General features: G+C 44.0%; 1 protein-coding gene across 7 annotated transcripts in view; it reads right to left on the reverse strand.

The window, feature by feature from the left end:
- Positions 1 to 13,242, reverse strand: part of LOC143982462 (membrane cofactor protein-like) — a 233,715-nt gene that overhangs the window by 100,783 nt on the left and 119,690 nt on the right. The gene's annotated exons all lie outside the window — the stretch shown is intronic.

Raw genomic sequence — 13,242 nt, forward strand, 5'->3', positions numbered from 1 at the left:
AAAGAGGGTGAATCTCACCCACCAAGACAAAAAAAGTGTTTTTACTCAAGTTCATATAAAAATATAAGATATCTTTTATACAAATACATTGGAGTACACTGAACTGAGACCTGGAAACTCAGATCAATTTAATTTATTTTTTATTAAATTAAATCATTTTTATTATGAACCTTCATTTTTTGCAAATGAGTGCAAAAAAAGGGATGCTAATTAAAAGGGTTAGTATACCTTTACCAAAAACCTACCTATGCAGAGAAAGGCCATCTGTAGATAAAAAACAAACCGAGCTTTGAACCAAGAAAAATGCTGCCACTATCATAAGTGTAGGCCATTTACATACTGTACCTCCTGAACTCTGGCTAAAAAATATCCAGAAATGAGATCATCCCATTTCGCCTTGTTACTAGAACGTGGCTAAGACACTGCCAGATATTTTGAAACCTAGTGCTCTCTCTCCCCTGATGCAGGAACCCTGAGCTCAGTGAGAAGAGATAGTGGACCACACATGTGATAATAGGAGTGACCAGTAACAGCTGAGTGTTCTAGCAACAGGGCGAGATGGGATGATGCCATCTGAGAGTTTTTTTAGGCAGGCTTTGGGAGGTACCCAAATGACCTACACCTATAGCAAGGGCATTATTCAGCTATATTCAAGCAGCTCAGTTTTTTTATCTATAGGTGAACTAACCATCCTCTTTCACACTGAGGCTGTTTTCAGGTGTTTTAGCGCTAGAAATAGCGCCTGTAAAGCACCTGAAAACTGCCTCCCATGCCGTCCAAATGTGAAAGCCCGGGTGCCTTCACACTGGGGCGGTGCACATCCGGGACGTTATTAAAAATCATGCAAGCATCTTTGGAGCAGTTTACCGTATACAGCGCTCCCAAAACGCCCCACCCATTCATTGAAAAATTGAAATTGCCGCAGGACGGGCGCTTTTAACCCCTTCCCGCTTAAACAGTGCTAAAACGAACAGCGTTTTAGCACTAACACACTGGTGGTCCCAGTGTGAAAAGTAAAGAGTTGTATGCCTCTTTTGCCTAGGGGATTCGTTTTTCTAGTTATGGCACCCAAAAACTTTTGAGAACCATGCCCTCAAAATTCTCTACACAGTATTCATCAGTTTGGTGTCCCAGGTTTTCGGTAAATGTCGGGTATATGCTGCTGCCTCAGAGTTTGAACGCTAGGCATATTTAAAGGCACAGCCTCATCTACTGATTATACCTCTACAGATACTGAACCAGCTCAGGAGTAGCAAGTGGTAAGCAAATGGCAGTAAGAAAGGATAACCTAAAGAATAATCCAAAATATGGCAATAGGCAACATTGTATTTTTCTTTCTAGCTTTCATTGGAGGACACAATCTTTAACTCCTAAGGTGTTCAAAATCAGTCTCCAAAAAGAGAAGGAAAAAAAAAATAGCATTTCTGCCAATATTGCACAATTTCTTACATACTTACTGCTTTATTTATTCAGTTTGTAAAAACGCATATGCTGTATGGTTTTTAATTTTATCGTATAAATGTGTAATAGAGTTAAAGTTGCTGTTTATTTTGACTAGTTAGAGTGAGAACAAACACATAAATGACTGCTTTTTTTATTTGGTCTGATTAGGTAGAGATTATTGGTACTTTCCATACATTTATTTTTCTTATACCTGGGCTTCGGCTTAACACTGGGACATTGCTTATAAAGTCTACCTCCTAATACTAAGGCTGCACACCTTTTTAACTAAATTAGTCTAATATATTGTCTAATATATTCACATGTTCATCGGGGGGGGGGGGGGGGGCAAGGGAGAAGATCTTATGTCCTATATCCTACTACACTATAAGGATCAATCCATCAACGTTTACCGCATGCAATAAGGGTTTCATGTTACTCATTTGCATAAATAAAAACAAAACAAAAAAACACGGTGTAGGATCCCCCCCCCCCCCCACCCAATATCCATAGCAGACCCTTATTCGGGCATGCAGCCCAGCAGGGGTGGTTGTGGGCGTCTGAGGACAGGGGGCTAATCACAATTTTGGAAACCCCTCATAAGAAGCCCCCCCCTTCTTACGGGATCCTGCCCCCCCCCCATGTGAATGAGTATCAGGTATACCGTACTCCTACCAATTTACCAAAAAAGTATCACAAGCTAATAAAAACAAACACACACAGTTTTTGACAATTCTTTTATTAAAAAATAAAAAAATATATAGTGTCCCATGATATACATCATGGGACACTATTTTTTTTATTTTATTTTTTAATAAAAGGTGTAAGGAGGGACTCGGCTGGATGCATTTTCCTTTCCCCACTACACCATGCCTAAAATGAATGCCCCCCCTAATTATAATAGGACTCTGCCTAAAGACAAAAAAGTGTCCCTATCTTTTTTTTTTACAACGTTTGCAACTATGACATTCACAGACATGGCCAGGCATGATGGGAATAGTAGTTCCTGAACAACTGGAGGGCCATAGTTTGGACGCCCTTGATCTAAATCATGAGGGGTTTTTTTTTGTCATGTTTAGTAATATTTACAAAAAAAAAATGTATCCTCTGGATATTTTGGCCGAACAGAGTTTGCAGTCTGCAATGCGTTTGTTGGTTTCATCAATTTTAAAAAAACTTCCAGACAGCTGACATTTTGCTGGCAGTGGTATCCGTTTGCATTGCACTTAAAAGCCAGAAATAAGTAAGTCTCTCCACCTTAAAGTGGTTGTAAACACACTTTGACCTACAGGTAAGCCTAGATTAAGGCTTACCTGTAGGTCCAAGAAATATCTCCTAAACCTACACGATTTAGGAGACATTTGCTGAAAGACAGGCACTGACAGGGCTAAAAAAAATTCTGAAGTAGTTAACCAATTCATCATTCATTGGATACTAGAAGAAATGCTTGACACTTGGGCAATTCCCAAAAGTTCTGTCCATGTGGTAGTCCATGATAATGGCAGAAATATGATAACAGGTGTACAAGATGCTGGTCTTCAGAGTCTTTTATGTGTGGTACATACACTGCAGCTGGCTGTCTCAGGGGGGCTTTTATCACAGCGCAGCATTACGGAGACTGTGGGAGTTGGGCGCAAAATAGTTGGGCACTTTAAACATTCAAGCCTGGCATATTCTCGGCTTGGTCAACCCATTAAAATACTTCAATAAGGTGTTCAGACTCCCTTGAACAGCACTTTTTACATGCTGCAGTCTCTGATAGAGCAAAAAACGGGCCATTGGAGTATGTGTCAGCACATGCCTGCAACGATCACTGCAAATCAGTGGAATCTCATGGAAAAGATGATCAACATCTTGGCTCCCTTTGAAGAGTTGACTCGGCATGTGAGTTGTTCAGATTCTTTTTCCTCAGATGTAATTCCTGCAGTGACTGTGCTACAGCGATTATTATCTAAATAAGTGGATGAGGACCACGGTGTGAAAACAATGAAGAATACATTGGTGCTTTGCAGAAACGGTTCTCTGACATGGAGCAAAGTCCACTTTACTGCATCACTACCTTATGCGATCAAAGGTAATCAACTGTTTATTACTGGCTGCTATTTTGACTTGTTTATATTTGAATATCGATGATATGATTTTGTTTTTTGGATGAAGGTGATATTTTACAGTGTTATCACTTGCTTGCATTTGTAATGCATTCTGTACAATTTGCGCTTTAACAGCTTTGTGACCAGCAAATACACGTTTTCTTTTCATTCCTGTTATGGTGAAAATGTGTAATTTTTCATTATTAAAAAAAAAAAAAAAAAAAAAAAAATGGTCACATGACCAAAATCAGGTATCGGTAATTGGTATTGGAGAATACATGATGTCAAGTATCGGTACTCGTACTCGGTGTCAAAAAAGTGGTATTGGTGCATCCCTAGAACCAGATAGCCAACAAGCTAATGCGGATGCTCTCTCCAGAGTTTACAGTCCGTTTGCCCAAATTGCTCAACCCCCCCAAGTTAGATCTGGGTGGGACAGACTCCCAAGTCCATGGACTGAAGTTTAATGTTTTCATTTCAGGTCTTGGTTCAGGCAGCTGGTCCTAGCTCTCAGAAGAGAATGACAGGAAAAGGGGGAAGGCAGTTTCTTGCCCCCCTTTTCCTCATGTGAGAGCGGCGGGAGTGTCAGTTTCAAGTTCCCCCTGGGGAGCCTGATGCTCTCAGGGGGAACATTAGGGCTATAAAGGGGTTCCGTAGTTAAAGAGGAGGGCCAGTTTAAAAAAAAAAAAAGAAATTAAAAGTCAACAGCTGCAAACACTGTAGCTGCTGACTTTTAATAAGCACACTTACCTGTCCAGGGCGCCCGCGATGTCAGCCGCCCGAGGCTGACCCGTCCCTCGGCTCTCGGGTCTCGGCGCCGCCATTTTGGCTAAGGGAAACAGGCAGTGGAGCCTTGCGGCTTCACTGCCCGTTTCCTACTGCGCATGCGCGAGTCGCGCAGCGCTTTGTGAATGGGGCGCTCTGTGTTCTGGGACATAGTTCCCAGAACACAGCGCAACCCATTACCCTGAAGACGACGCACGGAGAAGAGAAGACAGAAGATCTCCGGAGGAGGAACAGGCAGATTAGGACGATGTGCCTAGCAACTGGCATTTCTGGTAAGTAAAAAAAAAGTCTTTTTTTTTTCCAGATTTTTTTTCAAATTTTTTATGTATTTTTTTTTCAGGGTGGCCCTCCACTTTAAGCATGCTCATTCGCCTCAGAAGAGGAGCTGTGGTGATCTGTCCTGGGGTATTATTTCCCTGAACAAGTAGTCTCTTCTGAGGCCAGAAGATGTGTCTCCCACGGTGGCTAATAGAGCGGGCTGGTGAGAATGGTGGGGAAGCCTGGATCCACCAGTGCTTAGACTTACCACGCTCTTCGTGTCAAGAGGCTCTGGTGGGAGCCGCAACTAGCAGCAATGATCCTGGGCTAGCATCGGCCACAGAAGAGCGGCAAGTCATAAGAGCCCAGGAGCCCGCACAGCGCCAGGAGGAAGTTGATGCAGAGATCGTGGAGGAGGAGCCGGGATGACGACATAGAGGCGCCACCCCCACTCGCTTAAGTGAAGCGGCGCGCATTCAGCGCCATGATTACTCCCCTTCCCCGCCTTGCTCTGCTGTTTCAAAAAGAGCTGGTCCTTCTCAGGACCATAGCAGAGGAGCGACGGGCGGCGCTAGAGGTGTGTCAGTCAGCAGGCCTAGAGAAGCTCAACGAAGAAGAGGAGCGTTCAGAAGCAGCTCAGTGGTCATGGCTAAGGGCGGTACTAGAGGCGGGATGGAGAGCGGATCTGAATCATTAGAACGGGCTTCTTCACAGCAAGCACAGCTGTCTTCAGGGCAACATATAGTGCCCTGAAGCGAAGGGCCTGCAGTCAGGCCTGCTATAGTCTCACCTACGAATGAATCATCTGTTGATAGGAACGCCCAAAGTTCTACTACTATATTGGGTCCTTCTGAGCAGCAAGGTATGAGTGAGTCATCATCTAGCATTTTACTTCCTAACATAGCTGAGATGTGATCTAGATTAACAGAATAACTAAATGCAGGTAATAGTAATGAAAATCAGCCTGTACAAAATTGTGCTGTTTTGGCTAATGATATTTCAGCTCTTGGCGTTTGGTCGCCATCTAGTGGTATTTTTACTAATTGCGCCCAAGCTCCTCCAATTAATTCAGATTTAGGTTTTTCTTCTTCTAATATTGCTAAATCGCAAAATTTGCCTGAGACTTGTTTAAAGGAGTCTACTCCATGTGAGGCTACCCCGCTAGGCTATCATTTGTCGATTTTAATCAAATAAAAAGTTTGGCGGAGGGAGTTTGAAATTCTCCCTTTACTTCCATCTGCTAAAGATTTTTATTAACAAAACAGACAAAAAAGATGATGATAGACATAGACCTGTACAAAAATCTTTTAACAATTTGTTACAGGCTTTTTGTATATTTTCAGGAGTTTTGTGTGAAAAATTTCCTGAAATAAGTGCGGGATTGTTCCAACACCTTGACATTATTATTGAAGCTTTTAAAAACTTTGGTGGAGTTGCTTGGTATAATTATGACAAAGCATTTAGTTAGAAAGGATCCATTCATCCTAAATTAAAATGGGGAGTTAAGTATATTAGCCTCTGGCTAAATCTTTTTATACCCCAAAGACCTATTAATACCAAACAAATCGTGAATCCGCAAGTCACAAGCAATTCCGGATATAAAAAAGGAATCTGCTTCAATTTTAATGACAGCCAGTGTAGATGGCCAAATTCATCCAAATACAGACATGAGAGTGCTTTCTGCACCGGCACTCATTCAGTGTCCAAATGTTTTAAAAAGATGTCCGCAGAAAATCAGCTGTCAGGGTGTTTTCAAAAAAGCGTCAATGCCAGTGATCCTACAAAATATGCTCCCATGGCTCAAGCTATTTCCAGACAGGTTGAAGGCTCAGCTTCTCATTGAAGGCTTTAGGGATGTTTTTTTCTGGACAGGGATGCAGTTTGGTTAGTAATTTGAAATCAGTAGAATAATTTCACAACATAGTTTTATCAAAAACTTAATGTTGAAATTTCAGAAGGTAGGGTAGCAGGTCTATTTAGTTCCCCTCCTTTTAATGATTTTAGGATTTCTCCACTAGGTATTGTTCCAAAAAAATAAAACAAATCCTTTAGATTAGTACATCATTTATCATTTCCCAAAAGGTAATTCTCTCAAATAATAAAATTGATGATAGTATATCATCAGTTCCTTATGCCTCTTTTGAAGATGCCCTTAAGAAGCTTAGATGTTTGGGTAAAGGAGCTATGATGGCTAAAGCGGATGTCAAATCAGTGTTTTGCCTTCTTCCAATTAACCCTGTATGCTTTAATCCCCTTGGTTTTTTCTTTAATGGTAACTTTTATTTCGATAAATGTTTGCCAATGGGTTGCTCTCTGTCTTGCTTTTAGTTTGATTCTTTTTCATCATTTATAGAATGGGTGGTTTCTTTTATCCCCCCCCCGATTCCCCTGATTGTTTTAATTTATTACATTTTTTTTTAACATTGTTGTCACTTTGGTATCCCTCTGGCGCATAAGAAAATAATTTGGCCTTCAACCTATCTGGAGTTTTTAGGTATCGCTATTGTTAATTTTAATTAGAAAAAAGAAAGTTTGTCTTAAGGAAATGCAGTCTCTCTTAGGTCTTTTAGCATTTGCTACTAGAGTTATGCCGGTGGGAAGAATTTTTCCCAGAAGGCTATATCTTTTCATATCTGGTTTAAAATCACATTTTTTGTCATATTCATTTATCCAGTGATATGAAAGAAGACTTGACAGTTTGGCTGCAGTTCCTTTATCATTTCAATGGAAGAGCTATGTGTGCGGAACGTTGGGTTACATCTTGGCAAGTAAAGGGTTATTTAAAGAACATAGTTCTATTAGAATTATTTCCCATTATTGTAGCCATTGAAATTTGGGGTTATTTTTTCAAAAATAAGAGGATTCTGATAAGAACAGATAATAAAGGGGTTATGTACGCTATCAACTGCTTAACATCAAAGTCTCCGCCTGTCATTGTCCTTTTAAGACATATGATTTTAAAATGTTTGAGCTTGAACATTTGGTTGAAAGCTATTCATGTACCTGGTAAGGACAATGATTTGGCGGATGCTCATCTACAGGTGGAGCGTTTCTTCCAGCTATTCCCGGAGGCAGACCGAATGGGACTGTCATGTCCACCCAATTTATGGGACCTGGTTTGAGGCCCATTTCTGAATGTATAAATTAATTCTTTGGCTCCTTCGACCTGGGCTGGATATCAATCGGCCTGGTTTTTATACTTGAATTTTTTAACTCTGAATCATGAACTGATAGGTTCCTTTTCCAAAAATGTAATGTTACAATTTCTTATTTTTTTTTTATTTGCACAGTATTATCTGTGGTCTTATGTACATAAGACTTTGTCTGGTATTTATTTATTTTTTCTTAAAGCTTAACATGCCTTCCTGTATACAATACTATTCTGTCAAACAGGCTTTGAAAGGCTATAAGAAAGATATTTTTAGAATTGATTCACGCAAACCTAGGTTTTGGGCAAATTAACTTTGCTCAGTTACGGATAAGGTTTGTTTTTCGGCTTTCGAATCAATGCTTTTTCAAGCTATTTTTTCATATAAAATCAGAGGTTCTTATTTCTAGTAGGTCACTTAGGATTTTGGATAGTAGATCAAAAACAGACCAATTGGGCAAAGGTAACTGGATATATTTGAACAATTGCGTTAGTTTTAGCATTTGTCCAGTTCATTTAGTAAACCAATATTTATTGGTCAGGCCCCCTGGAGTTTCAAAATTTTTTATACATGAATTGGGTTTACCCCTTACTAAGTACCAATTCATATGGGTTTTTAAAAAATGCCTAAAAGTTTTAAATTTAGACCAGTAACAGCTCACGTCTCATTCATTTAGGGCTGGAGCAGCGACTGAAGCTACGAGATTAGGTTTAGATGTTAACTCAATAAAGAAGCTCGGTAGATGGAAATCAGATAGGTATTTGTATTTGTATATTTGTATTTGTATATTCGTCCTAACATAATCTTTTGATTTGTTTCAGATAAAATCTGCATTGTTTGGGTTATTGGACATTCCTTCATCTATTGGGCGCATATCAGAGCTCAGCACAGAATTTACTCTGTTAATTTAGGTTTGAATGTAAATAAATGTAAGGTTTTTTTGGAGTGGGAGGAGAGATATGTTATGGTCTGATTTAAAAGGGAATTTTCACAGCTTCTTCTGCATTTTCCCCCACCTGATCTTTTAATTATACATCTTGGGGGGAATAATATTGGCAAACAAAAAACGGATATTATTTTTAGAATTAGGGATGACTTACAAAAAATTCAATTGACTTTTCCCAACACTATAGTGATTTTTTCGGAGATCGTGCAAAGACTGGGCTGGCTTGCCCCTCCCTCTGTGCACCCCTTTGAGAAAATCAGGAGACGTGTTAACAGGGCGGTGTCAAAACTCTTGTAAAACCTAGGTATTTTTTTTTTTAGACATACGGAATTGGAGGGAGGTATTAAGAGTCTTTACAGGAAGGATGGAGTACATTTATCCGATATAGGTTTACACATTTGTAATGTAGACTTAAGCTCTTGCGTGGAATTGGCCACGGGTTGGGAGCTCTGTGGTCAGGTGGTCTTAGTTCCACCTGCCTTTTGGGAATTGTGTTTTTGCAGCCTGATCCATAGTGGCTAGGTTAGCTTTAAGCTTATATGGAATATATGAATTTGATTGAATAAATGTATTTCTAAACATTTGAAACCAATAATAAACAACCGCGGCCTTTATTATCCAAATACTTGTCTGCTGGTATTTATTTATTTAAGTTTTAGACAACATTTCCAGCCTGCTGTCCTGTGTGTGTCTCCATTAGGGATGAGCTTCGCGTTCGAGTCGAACGTACGTTCGACTCGAACATTGGCTGTTCGTCCGTTCGGCGAAGTCCGAACATTTTGGTCCGTTCGCGCCAAATTCGTGTGGCGCTCACGGCCCACAATGCACTGCGATGGCGCAGTGCATTGCTGGCTCATGATTGGCCAAGCATGCACTGTGACCCCGCATGCTTGGCCAATCGCAGCGCCAGCAGCGAGTAGAGCCATGATTGGCCACAGGCAGGATGTCTGTGGCCAATCATAGCTCAGGCTGTGTAGTGCACGCCCCACACTATATAAGGCCGCCAGCGCGGCGGCCTTGTGTAGTGTGTTAGCGGCTGAAGCAGTGGGTGTTCTGTGTACCTTCAACACAGTGCACACCGATCGTTTTCGGCCGATTTTCGATCTTGCTGTTGTGTAGTGGTTATTGTCTGCGTGCCCTGACCGCAGTATACACCGCTATATTCACCTCACCTATATAGCTAGTGATCTATCTTTTATAATAGAGCTTGCAGTCAGTAGTGTTAGGAGATAGTGCGTGCTGTCTGCGTGCTCTGTACCCAGTACATACCGCTATATCCACCTACATAGCTGTTCTCTATTTGAGCCCACTTGCCATCTGCAGGAGTTATTGGAAGTTGCGTGTGCCTCCAGCACAGCACAGTATACATCTGTATATACCCCTTTATCTCTGGTGTTCTATAATAAAGGCATCTGCAGGAGTTAGTGGGTGTTCTGTGTACCTTCAACACAGTACACACCGATCGTTTTCGGACGATTTTCGATCTTGCTGTTGTGTAGTGGTTGTTGTCTGCGTGCCCTGACCGCAGTATACACCGCTATATTCACCTCACCTATATAGTGATCTATCTTTTATAATAGAGCTTGCAGTCAGTAGTGTTAGGAGATAGTGTGTGCTGTCTGCGTGCTCTGTACCCAGTACATACCGCTATATCCACCTACATAGCTCTTCTCTTTTTGAGCCCACTTGCCATCTGCAGGAGTTATTGGAAGTTGTGTGTGCCTCCAGCACAGCACAGTATACATCTGTATATACCCCTTTATCTCTGGTGTTCTATAATAAAGGCATCTGCAGGAGTTAGTGGGTGTTGTGTGCCTCTAGCACAATATACACTACCCAACTGCTTTTTTACCCAACTCCCTTCAGGCCATTACCATATCTGGAAGGCCAGCAAGGAGAGGCAGACAGGCACGAGCCGATAAAAGAGGGCAAGCAGGCTCTGTGTCTAGAGACAACAGTGCTGTTCGTGGACGCGGTGCATTGTCATCAGCACGTGGCCATGGGACACACTTGTCCTTCTTTTCGGCAGCTGGACATGTTGAGCCGCAACATGCCAACGACTTGGTAGAGTGGATGACCAAGCCCTCTTCATCCTCCCCATCCTCTCTCACCCAGTCTCAGGGTACTAGCAAAGCAGCTGCCAACGCATTGTCTTCCCTCCTCTCAATGTCATCATCAGTGACTAGACCCACCACGTCCTCCTGAGGAGTCTCCTGAACTCTTTGAGCACAGTGTTGGGTACATGCTCCAGGAGGATGCCCAGTGTTTTGTGGGCTCTGATGATGACACTCAGCTAGAGGAAGGCAGTAGCGTAAGCGCAGAGAGAGGGGATGCTCAAGAAGGACAGCAATCTGGCAGTCATGTTCCACAAGCTGCAGCATACTGCCAGGTTTGCTACAGCAATGAAGAGGGAGGGGATGATGAGGGCACTGACTCCACGTGGGTGCCTGGAAGGAGAGAGGAGGAGGAGGCGGCACATGTCCAACGAGGCAGGATGCCCTCCGGGGGCCAGCTTAGGGGCAGCACACCGACTGAATCACACCGCAGAGCTCCGCCTGTGCAGGGCGCTGCCTCTGCGTGTTATTCTAAAAGTTCTTTGGTGTGGGCCTTTTTTGAGACGAGTGCATCAGATCGCACCGCTGCTATTTGCAACATATGTCTCAAGCGTATCTTGCGTGGCCAAAACATCAGCCGCTTGGGCACCACATGCTTGACCAGACATATGTTGACCTGCCATGCAGCTCATTGGCAAGCGTACCTCAAAGACCCACACCAAAGAACAAAGCGGACCTCTCCTTGCTCCTCATCAGCTGGCATCTCCAACCCCACTAGACCTTCAGCCCTCTCTGAAACCTGCTCTGAGAGGAATGAAGGTGTAGAATTAGGTGTGTCACAGCCAAGTGCTTCCGGGAACTCTACTAGCGGTACACCCACGTCCGATTATAGCAGGCAAATGTCCCTGCCCCAGCTGCTGGACCGGCGAAAGAAGTTCACTCCCAGCCATTCACATGCCCAGCGGTTGAATGCTAGCTTGGCTAAATTGCTAGCACTTCAACTGCTGCCTTTTCAGTTGGTAGACTCGGCCCCCTTCCGTGAGTTTGTACAATGTGCGGTTCCTCAGTGGCAGGTCCCCAAACGCCACTTTTTCTCACGGAAGGCGATTCCGGCTCTCTACCGGCATGTGGAAGGCAATGTCCTTGCCTCGCTGGGCAGGGCGGTCAGCGGTAAGGTGCATATTACCGCTGACTCATGGTCCAGCAGGCATGGACAGGGACGTTACCTGTCTTTCACGGCCCATTGGGTCACTCTTCTGGCAGCTGGGAAGGATGGAGGACAAGGTGCAGTAGTGTTGGAGGTTGTTCCGCCACCACGCCTCCAAAATGCTACTATTGGTTGTGACACACCTCTCTCCTCCACCCCCTCCTCTTCTTCTTCCTCCATGGCCCCTTCCAGTGCTCTGTCCTCAGAACCAGCGGTGCTTCGTAGGCGTTCCAGGGGCTACGCAAGTACGCAGGCAAAACGATGCCATGCCGTACTTGCGCTGGTTTGTTTGGGGGACAGGAGCCACACTGGGGCGGATGTTTTGTCAGCTCTGCAGGGGCAGGCCGAGAGGTGGTTGATGCCACGCCAGCTTAAGCCAGGAATGGTGGTTTGTGACAATGGCACCAACCTCCTCTCCGCCCTCCGACAGGGACAACTGACCCATGTGCCCTGTGTAGCTCACGTCCTTAACCTGGTGGTGCAGCGGTTCTTGGGCAGGTACCCCGGCTTACAGGATGTCCTGAAGCAGGCCAGGAAAGTCTGTGTGCATTTCCACCGATCATTTAATGCCTGTGCTCGGCTGGCTGAGCTCCAAAAGGAGTTGAACCTGCCCAAGAACCGCCTTATATGTGACATGCCCACCAGGTGGAACTCAACGTTGGCCATGCTGCAGCGGCTGCACACGCAGCAGAGGGCCATCAATGAGTACCTGTGCGACTACGGCACCAGGACAGGGTCAGGGGAGCTCGGTTTTTTCTCACCACGCCAGTGGGGCATGATCAGGGATGCATGCACTGTCCTGTCACCGTTTGAGGAGGCCACAAGGATGGTGAGCAGTGACAGTGCATGCATCAGTGACACTGTACCTCTTGTCCACCACTTGAGGCAGAACAGAGGCAGGAAGAGGAGGACTTCCTTGCCTCTCAAGGCCCCCTTTATCCAGACAGTGTTCCTGCTGTGCCACCCATCACACAGGAAGAGGATGAGGAGGAGGAAGAGGAGGAGGAGGATGATTGTGTCAGCATGGAGGTGGAGGCTGGCACTCAGCATCAGCAGCAGTCTTGTAGGGATGATTTACAGTCCCAAGAAACACGTGGACTTGTACGTGGCTGGGAGGAGGTAGCTGCGGATCATGTTGTCCTTAGTGACCCAGAGGACTCCGGACCGAATGCCTCAGCTAACCTACGCTGCATGGCCTCCCTGATCCTGCAAAGCCTGCGGAAGGATCCTCGTATTCTTCGGATCAAGGAGAGGGACCATTACTGGCTGGCCACTCTCCTTGATCCACGGTACAAGGGTAAGGTTGCCGACC

Source organism: Lithobates pipiens, unplaced genomic scaffold (genome assembly GCF_037356315.1).
Source record: "Lithobates pipiens isolate NorthernLeopardFrog02 unplaced genomic scaffold, aLitPip1_a1.2 Scaffold_16, whole genome shotgun sequence".
In the NCBI taxonomy this organism is placed as follows: domain Eukaryota; kingdom Metazoa; phylum Chordata; class Amphibia; order Anura; family Ranidae; genus Lithobates; species Lithobates pipiens.